Source organism: Pan troglodytes, chromosome 4 (genome assembly GCF_028858775.2).
Source record: "Pan troglodytes isolate AG18354 chromosome 4, NHGRI_mPanTro3-v2.0_pri, whole genome shotgun sequence".
NCBI lineage: Eukaryota > Metazoa > Chordata > Mammalia > Primates > Hominidae > Pan > Pan troglodytes.
In genome coordinates this window covers 129985743-130004650 of record NC_072402.2, presented here as the reverse complement: position 1 = coordinate 130004650, position 18908 = coordinate 129985743, and the positions used below count along the sequence as shown (strand labels likewise).

Here is an 18908-nt window from a genome sequence, read left to right as displayed (position 1 = left end):
TGACTATGAAAAGGTACATGGAAGCCCTCTGGTATTCTGGAAATAGTCTATATTTTTATGTGGGAGGTAATTATGTGAATTTATATGTAAGCAAAACACATTGAGCTGTATATTCAGACATGTTTAGTTTACTGTATGTTAACTATATCTTAATAAGTAAGTTTTTAAACAAAAGCACACTGGCTGCCCATGCTTCTCTACCCCTGCTAGTGGGGATTCGTGAGGCCCGAAGAGGGAGATACTATTAATAGCTTTCCAGTGTATAGAAGATGGGCTCATATTCGCACCCCTAGTTTATGGAGCAGGGCATACCAATTGCAGGTCACACATGGAACCCATTCATGCATACCTTCTTCCTCTCTCTGCATGCCACTATTGGTTCCCCAAATCAAAGAGGGCTTCCAGGGTGACCTGTGTGTTTGGCCTTGGGGGCTTGTGACAATAAACTGGGGAGATGTATTAGTGTGCTAAGGCTGCCATAACAAAATATCACAGCCTGAGTGGCTTAAACAATAGAAATTCATTTTCTCATAGTTCTGGAGGCCGGAAGTTCAAGATTAAGGTGTCATCAGGGTGGGTTCCTGGTGAGGCCTCTCTTCCTGGCCTGTAGATAGATGGCCACCTTCTTGCTATGTCCTCACATGGCCTCATCTTTGTGCAAATGTGGAGAGATACAACTCTCTTGTCTCTTCCTCTTCTTATAAGGACACCAGTCCTATTCAAGTAAGTCTTCACCTCTGCGACCTCACTTAGCCTTTATCAGCTTTATTAACCTTTTTATAGGTCTTATCTCCAAATGCAGTCACATTTAGGTAAGGGCTTCAACTATGAATTTTGAGGCTATGCAATTCAATCCACAGAAGGAGCTGATTTACTTTTTACACCCATGTCAATTTGGCCCCCTCCACCCCACTGATCTCAGAGCATTTCCTGGGGGTCACCTCAGTGTGTTCTGCAACAATCCTCTGCCTCTGAGCCAGACTGACAGCTCTGCCCTGCCACCCATTGCTACTTCTGCTGTCCATGGCTCTGGGAGGCCTCTGCTCTGCTGGAAGTATCATCTGTGTTTGTCACCACTGGGGAGAGATGCTGTTTACTGTTGATACCCCCAGCCCAGTCCCAATGGTGGTGGGGTGTATACTCTCTCATTAGGCACTTCCCTCTACTTCCTAAACACAGCAAGGCCCAGAGAGGAATGAGGCCCTGCCTGGCCACCGTAGGTCTCCATGGGAATGAGCCATTCCCTCTCCCAGGCTTTGCTCATTCTATCTCCTCTGCTGGAATACCATTCTCCCAGACCTGCAACACTTCCCCTGGCTGACTATGCAGGCAGACCCACACCTCATCCTCCTACCTGACCACTCGGCAAATGAGTCTCCCCTTCTGTAGTCTCCCTCAGCCTCTGCGATTCACCGTCAATTTCTTCATCTGTGCCTCCTCTCCCCCCATAAAACAAAACAAACAAACAAACAAACAAAAAACAACATGAGCTCCATGCAGGCAGGGTGTTTTTCTGACTCATCTCTGTGTCCCTGGGTACCCAGGACTGGACACAAGGGAGGTGTCAGGGGATGTCTGTTGACTGACTGAATGTGAGTAAGTGAGGGTGTAGAGGGTTCCTGAAGCCCTAGGCTGAGTGACCAAGTATGGAAACCCTGCTTGCCACACTTCAGCATGACCAAGGCAGCTGGTCTTCTCCTTCAAAGGCAGTCCTGAGGCTTGACAGGTCATAGAGCCAGGCCTTCATGTCTAGGCTGCAGACAGCTTCCTCAAAGTCCATCTCCTCTTCCCTACTGATCTTTTCCTGCTACTCCCCATTGGTTGAACCCAACCAGAAGCTGCAGGGCAGGTGAACCTGTTGATGCTATCCATATAGGTCAGCAGTCAGGGCGCAGAGCAGGGGAAAGAGGAGACAGGAGAGGAGATCTGGAAGGGTAAGCAGATGACATCTGTCAAGTGTTAGGTAACACTTGGTACAGGGAGAGTGCTCCATAAATTAGTTGTCCAATCACAGAAGCATCCCAGAGCATCATAGAAACCCAGATGAGGACTGCCCATCCTACTTCTCTGGCTCTTCTCCAGGAGCTCCTCTCCACAGAGCCAGGATATTCTGGGTATGTTCAGAGTTCAAGGTCTCCTCATCTCCTTTCCTAACTTCACTGCATTACTAGTCCTTGGTGTTTCCTTAGGGCTACTGGCTCCTATGGCCCGAGGCTTCCACAGCCTGAGGCTTCCCAAGGCTACAAGTCAACTTAGCTGACCATGAAGGCCCCTGATCACTATGGGCTGAGGAAAGGATTTGGGGTCTTCCCAATATCCTCCCTGCCTCCTCAGCCAGTGGAGGTCCCAGCATTGGAGTCATTCCCCAGGGCCTGGAAAACATCTCTCTCTTCCCGTTGCTCATGATTATGCAGGCCTAGTCACAGGTCTCAGCTAAACCTTGGCAGGTTGGAAGGATGGGGCACCAAGTGGAGGGGCTTTTTGAGCAAGGCTGGGGCTGCTCCTTTGAGTGAGCCCTGTTGAGCTCCATGCACCCTCTGGTGGCCAACCTCATTTTTGCAACTACAGCTCTGGACAAGAAGGAAGCAGCTCCCCTAAAAAGATTCTCCCAGAAGGCCTCACACACCTTTGCCCTGGGATAAAAATAGCTGTTGGTGCCCCAGGAGAGAGTGCAGAGAAAATTCCAGATCTTGATGAGGGCAGGGTGTCAACCTGGCCTACAGCTGTTGCGTGACCACTGGGGTGAGAGGGCAGTACTTGCCCCCAAAATTGCAGCCACCAATGACAGCATCTAATGGCCCAGCCAGTTTGAGGAAGCCATCTTTCCACCTTCACCACCTTGATCATTCACTCTTCAGCCAAGAAGATGTACTGTCCAAGCCATCCCTTCTCCCATGGGCTCTGATTTCTGCAGATGATAGAGGTAGACATCTTCCTGATTCCAAGTCTGCAACTAACTGGTTCAGGGTCAGAGTAGTAATAAGGCCAGAGCCTGGTCCAAAGTCAATATCAGGCTCTGGTTCAGAGTCAAGATTAAGGGCAGAGCCAGAGGACAAAGGACAGAACCTCCTCCTTCTCATGTGAAAGGCCAGATCCACACGCTTGCGTATGCATGTGAATCCCTCTGTGCGTGAGCATATAAATGTGTGTGTGTGTGTGTGTGTGCGTATGTGTGTGTGTTTGTGGGTGAGAGCCCTCTTACTAGAGGCTATGGCCAAGTTGCTCTGTTTTTCAGGCACTAGAAGGTCAGGGATTATCAAGCTTCTCACAGGTTTATGCAAATGTTTGAAACATGAAAAAAATATAGAAAGCTATAAAAAATGTAAATACTAAATATAGTAAATGTTAACAGTATATCATAGTCATAGTCAACTGAAGTTCAGCCATGTTCTTGTGTGGTCAAGTTTAAAATGTATTTATGTGGGATGTGGGTGTGTGGAATAGGTTTGATGTGGAATGAGGTAGTCAGGACCTTTGGAGGAATGAGTGCCCTGGCCTCCTTGTGGTGGGTAAGAGTCCCAGGGCAGTGTACTGCAGGGCCACAAGGCAGGGCTGACTAGCAAGTTCAAATGCTGGTGTCTACTGAAGGGAAGGGGAGATCAGAGCTGCAACTGGAGCTGACACTAGCAGGGCAGTTGAGGGCAGGAAAGAGGCCACAGGAGGGTTTAGGGTCCTTGAGACAGGAGTGAGCAGGCCTCAGCCACACCAGTGATTCAGGCTTTTGTGATTATGTGGTAGCAGACTGGGATTAGGGCTAGCCACTGACAGCTCATGTGGTGATTTTTTTTTTTTTTTTTTTTTTTTTTTTTTGAGACGGAGTCTTGCTTTGTCACCCAGGCTGGAACGCAGTGGCGTGACCTTGGCTCACTACAAGTTCTGCCTCCTGGATTCAAGCGATTCTTCTGCCTCAGCCTCCCGAGCAGCTGGGACTACAGGCATGCACCACCATGCCCACCTAATTTTTGTATTTTTAGTAGAGATGAGGTTTCACCATGTTGGCCAGGCTGGTCTCGGTCTTGAACTCCTGACCTCATGATCCACCCACCTTGGCCTCCCAAAGTGCTGGAATTACAGCTGTGAGCCATCGCGCCTGGCAAATTTTTTTTTTTAAATTAGCAAAAGATACTCCCTTTCCAATTCACTTTATTTCCATCTACTGAAAACTTATTGTAATGACTATGCACATCTATGATGGCTGCCATGTAAATGGAGACATCATTGTACAGTGCACCAATTGAACAATGTTTGATTGGGCTAGGATCACTCATGGATAGATTCATGGACACCAGTCTTGCTCCTGAAAGGATGTAAGGTGCCTTACAAACATGTTTCATTATAGCAAAGTGAAGTACATTCATTTAAAAATAGAGAGAGGCAGCCTGGGCAACATGGCAAGACCCCGTCTCTACAAAAATAAATAAAAAATTGGCCATGTGTGGTAGCGTGTACCTGTGGTCCCACCAGAGAGGCTGAGGTAGGAAGATTGCTTGAGCCTGGGAGGCTGAGGCTGCAGTGAGCCTCTGAACTCCAGCCTGTGTTCGTACACTGCACTTCAGCCTGGAGAGAGTGAGACCCAAAAAAAAAGTGAGTCTCAAAAAAAAAAAAAAGAAAGAAAGAAAAAAGGAGAGGAAGGGTGGCACCAGGAGAGTTTGTGCTGAAACTGTCATTAAATGTGTGGTTACCTCGCAATGAAAGGAGTCTCGTATTTGAGGAAGCCAGACACTGTGATTAGGATTCCATGTCAGCCTGAAACCCAGAAGAGTGCTGGCGTGTTCTCTGGAGGCAGCCAATTTTCACTCTCTGTTCTTGTACTGTCTGGGGGCTGCCACTAATTTCCTTTAGCAAGGGCTGCTCTAGGGTAACAGGGCTGAGGGGGCTTGGATGACAAGTAGGACCTCATCCCTAAAAGGGAGCTCAGAATGGGGGGCAGAGCATTCAACAAATATTTACAGAATAAATGAATGAGCAAAGGAACATAGCCCTTCCTAGTTTACGTCACCAATTCTTAACTCTATCCACTTCTCTCTCTATTCATTGGCAGTTCCCAGTTCAGGTCACCATCAGCTGTCACCCCGCCTCAGCCAAGCTCTGCTCCTCCTTCTCCCCCACTCACCCACAGTAGAAAGGGTGTTTTTCCCAAATCCCAAATCTTATCCTGCTTCTCCCCTGCCTTTGCTCTGGGGTGTCTGCTCCTTGTCTTCAGCCTCACATCCAAATCCTTTTTTGTGGTCCATGAGGCCTCAGGTGATCTGTCCCTGGGATCTCTGCAGCTTTACCTCTTATTACTCCCCTACTGTCTGCTCCACCGTTGTTCCCCAATCAAGAGCTTCCAGGTTTTGGCCTTGGAGGCTTGTGACAATAAACTGGGGAGATGTATTAGTGTGCTAAGGCTGCCATAACAAAATATCACAGCCTGAGTGGCTTAAACGATAGAAATTCATTTTCTCGTAGTTCTGGAGGCCGGAAGTCCAAGATTGAGGTGTCATCAGGGCGGGTTCCTGGTGAGGCCTGTCTTCCTGGCTTGTAGATGGTCACCTTCTTGCTATGTCCTCACATGGCCTCATCTTTGTGCAAATGTGGAGAGATACAACTCTCTTGTCTCTCCTCTTCTTATAAGGACACCAGTCGTATTCAAGTAAGGCTTCACCTCTATGATCTCACTTAACATTTATTAGCTTTATTAACCTTTTTATAGGACTTATCTCTACTGGCTTCCTGACATTTTAACAAGGCCTGAAAAAAACATTAAAAACACTCAACTTTCAGCCTTTTAGATAGTAGCTACATCAGATGCCCAATAGCTATCCTTAACCCTCACCTTATCACCTATCCCTAATCCCCACCCAGCCCCAATATAGGGTCAGGACTGGGGAAGGAAGGACAAGTGGCTGCTGGACTGTAATAATAATTCTAAAAGTGTGCTTTACAGTATATACATCAAAATATCAGATTTCAAGCACCATGCCTAGCTAACTCCTGCCCTCTGGACATTTGCACTAGTCCAGAGCCTCTCGCCCAGGATGGAGGTGAAGTGAGGAGGAAAGTTGTAGTGTAAGCTCACTCTTTATACCATGGGGGGCCTGCCCTGGACTTGCTGTGTAATTGCAGTTCCTGAAGGTCTTGGCATGCCTGTAATGACAACTCAGCCTGATTGCTGACTCTGCTTGTCTTGGGTTGCAGGGGTCCATGGGGGAGGCAAATGGTAGGAGAGTTGTAGCCTGCTTTGGTTTTTGCACCCACCAGATGGGTTCAGGGATTAGGGGGGCACTCTCTAGGGACACACTTGGTCCTGCCCAGCCTGTCCCCACAGGCTTCTGGGGATTCTGCCAGATTATCTTTCCCTTTTCCAGGGTCAACCACCAGGCTATAAGACCAGACTGCTGGATAGGCCCTATTTCAGAAGCAGTAGGGCCACTACTAGGTAGCCCCACTCAAGCCACAAGTCTTGCTGTCTGTGTTTGGCCTTGAGTCAAAGCGCCAGCCAATTGAGACACACTCGGTCTTTCCTCAGTCTCTAAGGGGAGAAACCTAGGGTGGGTTGAGGATTGTTTCCAGGCTCCAGTGGACAGCTGCATGCGGAATGTACCGAAGAATACAGATGTGTATCCACATATACAATGCCCTCTGTGTGGCATTGGTTGAACCTGAGGGCCTTGCTCTGGGAAATTCCATGGAAGGCCAGATAGTCGTAAACCCTGACCAGACCTCCAGCTGCTGCAGTGGTTCCAGGGCCTGCAAGAGTCATCAGCATTCAGGGAGACTTCAGTGCCAAGCAGTGGAGCTTGCCCCACTCCCCTTCCCCAAAACAGGGATCACAGGTGAGTAGGAGTGGAGGAGGCTGGGGCAGGGCAGGCTGAGTAGGCCCCTGTTTAGAGTTAAGGGCTATGCCACACCCACCCTCCTATTCATCCAATTTCCTGTCCGCCCAGCACAGATGTTTTTACTATCCCTTCTGGGGAAACACCAGGTTCTTCCTTCAGGGTGGGGATGGCGGGCAGACAAGTCCAGACTGCTTCGAGGAGCCATTGGCCAGGGATATTGCCTAGGGACAGCATGGAGGTAGAACCTCATTTGGCAATGCCCTGGCCATGCTGGGGTGAAAGGTCATAGGCCATGCCTGATCTGGAGCCTAGGAAGGGTCTCTAAGACTGGGTCTAGGTAGGCAGTACCTCCTACTAGTAGCCTTTCCCAGCTGGAAAGGCTTGGGCTTTTCCCTCCCTAGACAAAGTTGCTGGGCGGGCCTCTGCTTATCTACTAGTTTTTATACTAGACAGAGCCCCTTTGATATGTGTGGTCCCTGAATCCCCCGCCTTGACCTCAACTGGTGATCAGCAAATGTTTGTTGAGTGAACGCATAAATGAACACCATAGAGCTGTTCCAGAAGGGAGGTATGGCCTTGTTCATACAATGGATTTTGGGAGAAGGGATGTGAATCTCTATAACATGCTGTGATGTGTGGCTGTTAAAGATGGTTGTGGATTCATTAAGTGACACACACTGGGTGTACTCAATGAGGTCTGCTAGAGGCCACAATAGTGGGAATGTCCACTCATTCATTCATGTATTTTTGTTCACCAATTCCTCTCTAGGCTCTGGGTGCCAGACCCTATGCTAGAGCTGGAGACACAGTGATGAACAGGTTAGAGGCAGTCCCCAGGAGGGCCAAATGGTAAATGAAGTAGACATTGAATGAGGTCAGGTAGCATGTGTGAAACTCATCCATGAGGAGCTTTGGGGCCTATGGCAGGATCTGGCTCAGGCTAGACCCAGAAAGCCTTTTGAAAGAAACCACCTTTTGGGAAGAGAATGTTCTAGGCAGGAGGAATAACACATTCAAAGGCCAGCGAACTGAAAAGTGCCTGGAGTGGCTGCAGCATCAAGTTTGAGGCTGTGCATAAGAAGAGAGACCATCAGGGCTGGATAAAGGGGATTGGCAGCATTGGCAAGATTTGTGTCTACCCTTGGGTCCATGGAATACCTTTGAGAGGTTCTATACGGAAATAACATGATGGGAATCACATGGTTACAATGTCATTCTGCCCTGTGTAATGGAGTAAGGATAGAGGGAGCGGAGTAGAAAAGTGGGCTAAGATGGATTGTCCAAGTGAGAGATGGTGGTGTCCTGAATTTGGTCTGCGACAGCAGGGTTGGGGAGAAGTAAGTGAACTGAGAGAGATCCACCAGGTAAGATCTCCAGGGTGGGCATGCAGTGGGAAAGAAAAGGGAAGTGACTGGGAGATGGTGATATTTGCTGAGATGTAGGAAATGCTGGGGCAGAAGCAGTTTGGGTGGTGTGGGCTGTGGTATGGGGGAGATGTTTCATCCTGGCTGAACCTGCAGCTGGAGATGCCCCAAAAGCAGTGGCAGGGGGGTCCCCATACGGGACTACCCCAAACTATCCTGAAATGGTTGGGATTCCAAAGAAAGTAGCACTAAATGCCAGGGTGATCAGTCCAAAGCATTTATTAGGGAAATTTCTCGGTCTCTGAGGGGGCTGCAGTACATCCTCTAGGCAGACAGCGAGACAGGGATGTTCTATCTAGGTATGCCTGCTGCAAGGGGGGTCTGGGTATGGAATTTATATGAGATTTTAAGGAATTTGGCTCAGGGTCAGGGCTAGTTTCTTTCAGTGTTTCGGGCAACCATCTAAACACCTTTATCAGTGCCTGGGAATGTTTAAGGCCCCAGCTTGGGCTCAAGCCTACAGGAAAAAACCTTTGGCTGTCTGGGTCATAGAGTGGTCAAGGCATTTGGTATTTGTCAGGAGAGAGAAAAAAGTGAGGGAACCTGGGGGACCCTACATGAGATAATGAGTTCACTTATCAAGTGGCCATAAAGAAAAGGCTGTGACGATGTGGGTCTGGAGTGGACCCAGGCTGGAGATTCAAAACTGAGTGATAGATTTACATGGGTCCAGAAGCCTTTGGGGGCATGGAGGAATGTCAAATGTAGTGGATTAAATGGTGCCCCCCAACCCCACCAAATTGCATTCATGTCCTACTACCTGGATCCTGTGAATGTGACCTTATTTGGAAAAATGGACCTTATAGATATTATTAAGTTACAGATTATTAGGGGAGCTGTTGCAGTGGTTCCAGGGCCTGCAAGAGTCATCAGCATTCAGGGAGGCTTCAGTGCCAAACCTCCCTGGATTACCTGGGTAGACCTCCCAATCTGCCCTGGATTACCTGGGTAGACGCTACAGCCAATGACAGTTATTTTTATAAGAAACAGAAGGGCAGAAGATGCAGACACCGAGGAGAAGTGCAGGTGAAGATGGGGCAGAGATTCGTGTGATACAGCCACAAGCCAAGGAACTCCTAAGCCACCAGGAGCTGGAAGAGGCAAGGAGGGGTTCGCCCCTAGAGCCTTCAGAGGGAGCACACGCCGGTAACATTTTGATTTTGGACTTCTGGCCTCCAGAACTGTGAGAGAATAAAATTCTGTTGACTTAAGCCACCTAGTTCATGGTAATTTGTTGTGGCAACCCCAGGAAATGAATAGATCAGGAGCCCAGATGGAGTCTGAGGGCCTTATGTTAAGGGCTGAGTGGGGAAAGTGAGGCTACAAAGGCAGAGGTCAGAAATGGTATCTTCTGGGTGGAGGCAGGTAGAGGAAAAGGAATATAAAAACAAATGAATGGCCACTTCCTGCAAGGCAGGAAGACCAAGGAGACATGATCCTCAGAAGTCCTGCCCCTTCTCAAGGCTGCAGATTTTTAGGAGGATATCTGACCAATGCTGTGGTCCTGAGCTGCCAGGACTCCAAGACCCTGCGGAGGTCTTACTCATGCCTTTGGAGACTAAATCCTACAGTGTGGAGCAAGGTATTGAGGAGATATCCGTCCATTCAAGGAGTTAGCAAATATTGAGCCCAGTTCGGTGGTGGGAAAATGGCAATGGACAAATGCATGCATAGTTTATGTACTCCCAGACCTCCCAGGCCAGTCGGGGAAGACGTTACCCAAGCGATCATTCAATTCTATCAACTGTGGCGAGTGTTACGAAGCACACGGGGACATGAGAAGCTGTTATGGGAGGTTTTGTGTGTGTGGTTTTTTTTTTTTTTTTTTTTTTTTTTTGAGACAGTCTTGCTCTTGTCACCCAGGCTGGAGTGCAATGGCACGATCTTGGCTTACGGCAACCTCTGCCTCCTGGGTTCAAGTGATTCTCCCACCTCAGCCTCCCTAGTAGCTGGGATTACAGACACCGCCATCATGCGTGGCTCACTGCAAGCTCTGCCTCCCGGGTTCACGCCATTCTCCTGCCTCAGCCTCCTGAATAGCTGGGACTACAGGCATGCGCCATCACACCCGGCTAATTTTTTGTATTTTTAGTAGAGACGGGGTTTCGCCATGTTAGCCAGGATGGTCTCGATCTCCTGAACTCGTGATCCACCTGCCTCGGCCTCCCAAAGTGCTGGGATTACAGGCGTGAGCCACCGTGCCTGGCCATGCCCAGCTAATTTTTGTATTGTTGTAGAGATGGGGTTTCACCATGTCGGCCATGCTGGTCTCGAACTCCTGACCTCAGGTGATCCGTCCGCCTCAGCCTTCCAAAGTGCTGGGATTACAGGCATGAGCCACCGTGCCTGGTCTGTTATGGGAGGTTTTGACCTACTCAGGGAAGTAAGGAAAATCTCTCTGCCTCTGAGGGAATCTGAAGGATTCTGAAGGTTTTAATCAGGGAGGGAAAAATTTTTTCTAGACAGAAGGAACAGCATGTATAAAGGTCTGGGGTGGGGAGGGGGAATGGCCAGTTAGAGAGACTGGAGGAAGTTCGATGTGGTTACAGAAGTGAGCAGAGGCCAAACCATGTGGAACCTTATAAACCACTTTTCGATGTTTCTCAAGATCAGGGCAATTTCCCAGCTGCAAGTAATGGGCTCAGATCTGCATTTTGAGATCATCATGGTTGTAGTGAAGGAGAGATGAGAGGGAACAAAAATGGAGGAGCAGCCAGTCAGGAAAGTGTTGCCATCACTCATGTGAAAAAGATGGAGAGAAGTGGGTGGATTAGAGGGAGATTTAGGGGTAAAATTGAACAGACTTGGGATATAGGTAAATAGGGTCTGGGGATGAGGGAGAGGGAGCTGCCAAGTATGACTCCCAGGCTTCTGGTTAGGTAACTGATGGGAAGTATCTCCTTCAGTACAGCAGTGAAGACAGGATGTGTGGAGGGGGAAGATGTGGGGGGAGAACAATAACTCTGTGTTGGACATGTTGCCATTGAGGTGCCTGTGGACACTCAAGTGGGGATGTACACTGAACAGTGAGTTACATGAATCTGGGGTTCAGCAGTAAGGATAAGGGTAAAGAGAGAAATTTGTGTCACCTGCGTGTAAAGAGAAGTGTGAAGTGGAAAGCCTAGACCCGAGTTTTGAGGAACCCCCAACCTTTACTAATAGGGAGAGGATGCTGAAGAAGCTTGAGCAGAGGTGGCCAGAAAGGATGAGGGGAAACCAAGGGAAATCAGTGTTCCAGAGGGGCTGTGGTCATCGCTGGGTGTCAGACACTGCTCAGGGCCCTGGCAGATGAGGTCTGAAGAACAGTCGTTGAATTTGGAGATTGGAGGCTACAGTTTATTGAGACCTGGTTTGGTGCTGTTAGGGAGCTAGAAGGCTGACTGCAGGGCCTGAAGAGTGGGAGAGACAGCTCCTTTAGGGCCTGAAGAGCGGGAGAGATGTGAGGATGGGGAGACAGCTCTTTCAAGAAATTCCGCTGCGGTTGAGAACAGAGACACTCAGTGGGGTCGAATGAGGGTTTTGTTCCCATAGTAGAGGCTTGAACACATTTACAGGCCAATGGGAAAGATCCAGTTGAGAGCGGGTAGTTGAGCCTTCAGGAGAGAAAAGGGATGTTCCATGGGGCAAACTCCTGAGAAGGGGGAGGAGATGGAAGGAAGCTTCTGTGGATGTAGCAGATGCAGGAGGGTTTGTGTAGTTTTAGCCGGGCTCGAGCCGGTGGCTGACGCAGGCAGGAACAATGGCTCACCCATGTTTTATGTGTATTTCCGTGGGCGTGCTCCTGCTTTCCCCAGGTCTGGGCCGCCTGCCTGGCCCGTGTGCCGTAGGGAATATCCACACTGGGCCTGGGCGGAGGCTGGGCATCTCCCGCTCTGGGCTTGCTCCCTGATGAGATTCTCAGACCGTGCTTCCCCTCATTCACGAGAGGAAGGTTCACAGAGCAGGCGTGGGAACCTGCCTGGCCGCCAGGGCCTCCTCCCGCTCAGGCTGAGGTTTGCTGCATCTCTGTCCTTATTCCCTTCCAGACTGGATTGGCTGAACCAGGTGTCCACTCTTTTTGGCCCATGGCATAAATAAGGGTTTGGGCAACCCAGTGTGCCCCAGGTTGTTACCGCCCCCCCGCCTCCGCCCCCACCCAGCCTTTGATGGGCCCCCTTCTCATCAATCCATCACCCCTGCACATGCCACCAGGACTGCCTGGACCAGAGCCCGGGACTCTCTGAAACCCACTAAGAGCTCGGCCCTGGGAATGGGCCTCCCAATCTCGGTCTCCAGGGGGTGGGCCCCAGGTCCCTAGTCTTCCTCAGGGTCTTCTCCACTGTTCTGCCTCCTCTCCTGATACCCAGTTCCTAGCCGGGGTGACCCCAGCCTCCCGTAACAGCCTCCTTGTGGTGGTGCTGGGAAGAAGGGGCCCGTGTACCCGGCAGGGCCCCCCAGGCAATGCGCATGAGCGCAGGCAGGGAAATCCGTCAGCCTCCAGGGACGCTCTCCCTACAGCCCCGGCGCGGGGATCGGGTCGTGGCGACCTCTCCAGACGCCCAGGGGCTGGGCAGGAGGGCGGGCCAAGGCCCGCAGGTGGGGGCGCCAAAGCCAGGCGCGCGGTGGGCTGCGGGCGGCATGAAGGGCGCGGGCGGCCAGCTCCGGCTCCGGCTCCCGCGAGGCCGGGTAGCCTGGGCGTTCCCAGGGGTCGCAGAGGACGGCGAACCCCGCCGGAGCCACCGGAGCTGGGGACCAGGACGCAGGCAGGCGTGTGGAGCGTGAGGTGGGGACGTGGCGGCGGCTCAAGTGGGCGGAGCCCCGGCAGCGGCCGGAGGCGGAGTCGCCAAGGGAGGAGGCGCCGAGCTGACCGGGCGACGCCGCGGGAGGTTCTGGAAACGCCAGGAGCTGCGAGTGTCCAGGTGAGCGCCCCGCCCGCTCAGCCGCCAGATCAACCCTAGCGCTGGGGCGCGGGCTGGGGTCGCCAGGCGGTGCGTTCTGCCCGCGCGGGGCTGAGAGCTAGGGGCCGGGGCCGGGGGTCGCGCCGCTAGCCGCCAGCAGCGCAGTCCGGGCCGCAACCCTGCACCCTCCGCCCTGTTTCTGCACCCGTCTGGGTTCTTGTCCCGCCGCCCGCAAGCTTTCCCGAGCTCAGGGTGGTGAGGTCAGCGGCGCCCTTCGTGCAGTTCCATCGGCTGTCGGGCGGGGCTGGGAACTTGGCCGCTCTTCCCTGTCAGGCTCCCGGGAAGTGGCGGCCTGACCCCGGGCTGCCGGCTGTTGGGAGCGGGGGCGCGGCGTCCGCCTGGCCCTGAGGGGCCTCTTCATATTGGCTAAGCCCGTTCTGCACCCTCCCAAGGGCTGGGAGTCCTAGGTCTTGTCCGGGCAGGGTCCAGCTTGGAGCCCATTAGATGGGCCATTGGATCAGAAAGTCTTTTCTCCCCCAGACATCCTTGTGGAACCAGCGTTGTTTTTCCTTGGCAGCTGCGGAGACCCGTGATAATTCGTTAACTAATTCAACAAACGGGACCCTTCTGTGTACCAGAAACCGCAAGCAGTTGCTAACCCAGTGGGACAGGCGGATTGGAAGAGCGGGAAGGTCCTGGCCCAGAGCAGTGTGGTGAGCGCTGTGCTGGAAGGGAATGCGGGCAGTGGGTACTTGGTAGAGCACTGACTACCTCCGGCCAGAGGACTTCCCGGAGGAGGTGACCCATGAGGTGGAGTGGTCTGAGGAAGGCTGGCAAAAGGGCAGCGTGGACAGAGGAACAGCCTATGTGAGTGGGAGCAGAGACCTTGGCCAATGCCATTCCTTATGGCCTTGTAGTGGAAGCAAGGTGATGGGGAAGGAACACTGTAGGGGATAGCTGTCCACGGACGCTGTCTACAAGACCCTGGAGTGAGATAACGTGCCTGGTACTGTGCCCTGCATGTGTAAGATGCCCAGTTGAACTTCGCAGCAGGAGCCTGGATCAGGGCACTTCCTGCCTCAGGTATTGCTGGAAAGCCCAGGTGGGTCCCTGGCCTTTGTATTCTATTTGACTTTATGATGGTACAGGAGAATACAAAAAACTATCCGGGCATGGTGGCGCGTGCCTGTAGTCCCAGCTACTCGGGAGGCTAAGGCAGGAGAATCGCTTGAACCTGGGAGGCAGAGGTTGCAGTGAGCCGAGATCGCGCCACTGCACTCCAGCCTGGGAGACAGAGCGAGACTCCATCTTAAAAAAAAAAAAAAAAGAGAGAGAGAGATGGTGCAGGAGAGCATTGGGATCCCTCCCAAGACTGTGACTGTTGTCTTTTGCTGTAGAGTGACACCCGAGATTTGTGCTTCTTGATAATAGACTACCTGGGGCCTCACAGCCCCAGCCCTCTTGTAGGAAATCCTGTCCTAAGAGCAAGGGCTGGAGTCCGTTACGTTGTAGCTTGGGGCATTCTTAAATGTCCCAGACTTTGTAGAGATCCATTGTCCACCTAAGAATTTATAGGATGTTTTTGGGGTCTGCTGCTTGTTCTCAGCCTGTGTCTCATCTGACATTAGCAGGTTCCATAATTTAGTCTCTGTTAAATGAACTAGGATTTCCTTTGGCTTGTACTTAAACTGCCCCTGAAGTGTCCAAGGTGCAGCCTCTCACTGTGGTTCTGGGCCTCAGCGCCCAGTCTCTCTGGTTGCTTCTCCCCACTCACAGAATGTTTGGTCTTTGAATTCTTTTCTTTTAGGGCCTCCTTGGTCTTACACAGCCGAGTGTCCACTGTGTGGCCCAGCCAATGAAGCCACGTAGCAAGGATGGAGTGAGTTGGCTGGGGGCCTCATCCCAAAGATGCTGTCATACTGGATCACCCTAGTTCTCTGAGAGCTCAGCAGGCAGACTTGGTGACAGCTTAGCTGAGGCATTGTCTGTGGCATGTGATAGGCCCTTGTATCCTGTCGAAAACTCTGCATTGGGGTACTCTAGAAAGTGCTTACTTAGTCACTGGTTTAGACTGGCCCCAGCTGATCTCAGTTCATCCCTTGAGTGCCTTCTGCCTGTTTGGCTTCTGACTGGAGCGTGCCTGGGGCTAGAATGAGGGACGACAGAGAGGAGGTGGCCGAGGCACTATTCTTGCCTGTGGGTAGCTCGTACTCTGAGATTGCTGCTACATATTGGCAGCTGGCCATGTGCCAGGGGAGGAGCCCGGCTGTGAGTGCTCATCAAAGGAAGAGACTACGTGGGTGCAGCTCTGAGGAATGAGTCGGTTGAGGGAATCTAGGGTCTCCTCATTTCCTAAGAAGGCCTCCCTTTTTCACTCTGCCCTCCCACATCCTTGGGAGGGTCTGAGACTGGAAGCAAGGCCTTGGCTGATGTGTGGCCACGCTGGCTGATAGTGTGCAGAGGGCTAGGAGGTGTGTCCCTGGCTCCTGGGGTCTGTCAAGAGTTTACTATTATGCAGATGGAAGTTGGCAGGAAAAGCTGTGATGCAAGTACATGCAAGCCCAGCAGAGTGCTGGAGTGAGAGTTAAACTTCGGGAAAGTTGCTCACATCTAGTAATTTGGACATTTGAAGTTCCTTAGGGTAAGACATCAGCCTGTCCTAGAGCAAAGAGGGCTGGAAGGTCCTGTGGTCTGTGGGCTTTGTGTTACGGACATGGAATGAGAGATAGAAAGACAGTTTTGTTTTTTTTTTTTTGTTTTTTTTTTTTTTTCCTCAGAGCAGAGGGGAATGAAAAGTCTGGATGATTTACTGGAGCCCTAGAAGAGAGTTCTTGTTCAGCTGGTGTCATTGCAGGGCAGAGGATTAAGTGTTTGGGTAGAGTGCTCTCCAGCTCAGATGGAATCTATCTGAGCCTGGTAACAGGCCAGCATCTGCTCTGGACCTTTCAGGAAGTGCTTGCTTTGAGTGTGGCCTGTTTTGTACCTGGCACTCTGAGGGCCAGGGTGTAGTGGAGATCCTCAGGCCTGGGTACTTGTAGGAGCCTGGAATGAGCAGGTCAGAGGCATATAAGTACCTGAGTTCCTAGAGTATTGGTCCAATCCCCCGCCTTTTGCTAGAGAACATTGCTTGATGAGCTTTAGAGCCAGTGATTGACCAGTTCCACGGTTATCCCCTGATGATCAATGTACTACATTATACCTGATTCCAGTCTCTCCTGAATTAAATGTTTCATTTCTTGTGGTGCTCCTGGAACGTGGAGATCGCCCAATTTCTGCCTTGTTTGCATCTTCACTGTTCCCTAGTCTGGACCTTCTTTCTCACCCAGGAATCAGCTGACTTGGGCTGGGCAGCTGGCTGCCTCAGGTCCACTGATGTTTCTCTGGTGCCCTTGGTACTAATGATTGACATAAATTATGCCTAGTGCAGGGCTACCTGCCAACATCTGTCGTCACATTCAGTCCTCCAACAGCCCTATGAGATATAGGTCCTAGTATTGTCTCTATTATATACGTGGGGAAACTGAGGAATCCTATAACTTGTCCAAGGTCACAAAGCCGGGAAGTGGTATAGAATTGGGGTTTAACTCTTAGTATGTCTGACTCTAGGGCAGGTGTGCCTGTCCATTTGACTGTACTGCCTTGCCCTGAGCTGGACTGGCTGGTTATTTGTGAGTGCTGTCATGTCTAAGGTAGGAGTGACTGCCCATCTGAACTTAAGGGACCATGTTGCTGTTTTCTGGGTCCATGTTGCGTTCCTCCCTCTGGTGAGATCCAGCCAGGCGTGTCATGGACCTGCTTTATGAACCTTTGGTGTAACCCATGATAAAGTCCTTAACCTGGGCAGGCATGTTCTTCCTGGGCAAAGTGTGGCTTCCCTGTTTGGGAGTCCATTGCACTTTAAGGTAACAGATTATTGAGTAGGACTGGATAGCTGCAATATCTAGCAGAGTGTGTTTTGGGTTTGACTCTTGGTTCTGTCATTGATTTGCTGTCAGATGTCAGATATGTAGGAAACCCTCTCTCAGCCTCAGCTGTTTGTCATTTGTATCTATCTTATATCTGAAATGGAGGTAGTTATCTAGCTTAGAAGGTTTGGGTGAGAATTAGATAGTAGAAATGAAAGATTTTTGGAAACAAATAGTGCTTATCTCAGACTATGTTCCCAGGAAACAGCCTGAGACAGAGCTTAAGTACTTAATGCTTTATTGGAAGGTGTAATTGCAGGGCAGCCAGGGTGAGGGAAAACAAAAGTGAGGTGCAGGCCTGTGCGATGGCTCTTGCCTATAATCCCAGCACTTTGGGAGGCCGAGATGGATGGATTGCCTGAGGTCAGGAGTTTAAGACCAGCTGGCCAATATGGTGAAACCCCATCTCTACTAAAAATACAAAAATTAGCTGGGCATGGTGGCACACACCTGTAGTCCAAGCTACTCAGGAGGCTGAGGCAGGAGAATCCCTTGAACCTGGGAAGTGGAGGTTGCATTGAGCCAATATTGCGCCACTGCACTCCAGCCTGGGCGACAGAGCGAGACTGTCTCAAAAAAACAAAAGAAAAAAGTGAGGTATAAAGGAGGATGGGAGGTGGTGTTTTAGCAAGCTGGCTACTCTGCACAGAGATGTACTTGGTTACCCTATGAGGGCCCTTTGGTAGCTACTGGGGAGGCCAGTCTGGTACTTCAACAGAGTCTGGAGATAGTGAGAGGAGCCAGAGATTCTGGCGTGGGCCTGGATAGTCTCCTCCACTGGGCTAAGGCAAAGTAAATACCCTGGGACCTGGGAGATGGGTGAGACCAAGAGGTTGCAAGGTGGGACGTAAGATGCATCCAATATAGTGGTATATGGATTTTATCCTCAAGTGTAGTTCCCTTTTATGGGTTAGTCTCATCCAGACTGCCAAGTCTCTGCCAAGACTGTGACTGAAAACCCAACTTGGCTTTTGCATGTCAGTTTTAACAGCCCTCTCTGCTACTTCATTGTCTAGTTACTGAAACAAGACTTTGTGGTGGTGATGGTACCCCGGTGGGGAAGTGGAAGTCAACCACTATTCATGTACCAGACTGAGAAAGTATGTGGATAGATACAGATAAACATCTTGGCTTTATTAGGTTCTTGGTGAAGGAGAATATTTTTTCACATAAAGTAGTTGTTGAAGATATGAAACCTGGCATGGTGAGATGAGGCTGGAGAGGGCAGTAGGGCCTGGTCACACACTCAAAAGGACCCTTTGGGCTAAAGAGTTTGAACTTTATCCTGATGGCAGTAGAGAGCCAAAGGAGGGCTTTGATAAACCATGCTGGCTACTTTGTAGAGCAGAGGTGGGAGGAAGGCCAGATGACATGTGGAGAGGCCAGTGTAGTGGGGGCCAGGATGCCTGTAGGGGAAGTTAGGGGTGGCTCAGATCAGGGTGATGACTGAGGCTAAGGAGAGTAGGGTACCCCCCATACTTGCCTAGGGTGCCGTGGCAGCAGCTTATAGGCCTGAATGGACATCCATGTGCTTTGGTGGCAGGGTCTCCTGGAGCCTCTGGATCCTCTTAGGCTGAACACACAGGTCCTTTCAGCCCTGTTATCCTAGAGTTGGAGGCAGCGGGGAGCCGTGTCCAGTTAGGTTTTCCCCCTTCACAGAAGGCAGGCAGGTTCTTGTTCAGTGCCAAGCAAGACCAGTTTGTTCTCAGCAAGCTCATGTTCTGTCTCTAGGCTGTTAAATACATTGTTAAAACTCAGGCTGTTGCATTTGGGTTGCAGCTGGGAGCTTGGCAGAGATTCTGCCTGATGAGGTAAGGAGAG

At 50.9% G+C, this 18908-nt stretch overlaps 1 protein-coding gene across 37 annotated transcripts in view; it reads left to right on the top strand.

Annotated features, from left to right (window-relative positions):
• P4HA2 (prolyl 4-hydroxylase subunit alpha 2) overlaps positions 1-18908 on the top strand; it is an 85064-nt gene that overhangs the window by 36444 nt on the left and 29712 nt on the right. For 8 of the 37 annotated variants that reach the window (XM_054685154.2, XM_063810643.1, XM_009449610.4 and 5 more), the window contains exon 1: positions 13036-13143. The exons of 1 other annotated variant lie outside the window; for it this stretch is intronic. The gene's annotated coding sequence lies outside the window, so the exon portion shown is untranslated. Of the gene's footprint in view, positions 1-12809; positions 13144-13662; positions 14225-18908 lie in introns of those variants that run through there. 28 more of the 37 variants (XM_063810649.1, XM_063810651.1, XM_063810645.1 and 25 more) reach the window with 11 other exon arrangements.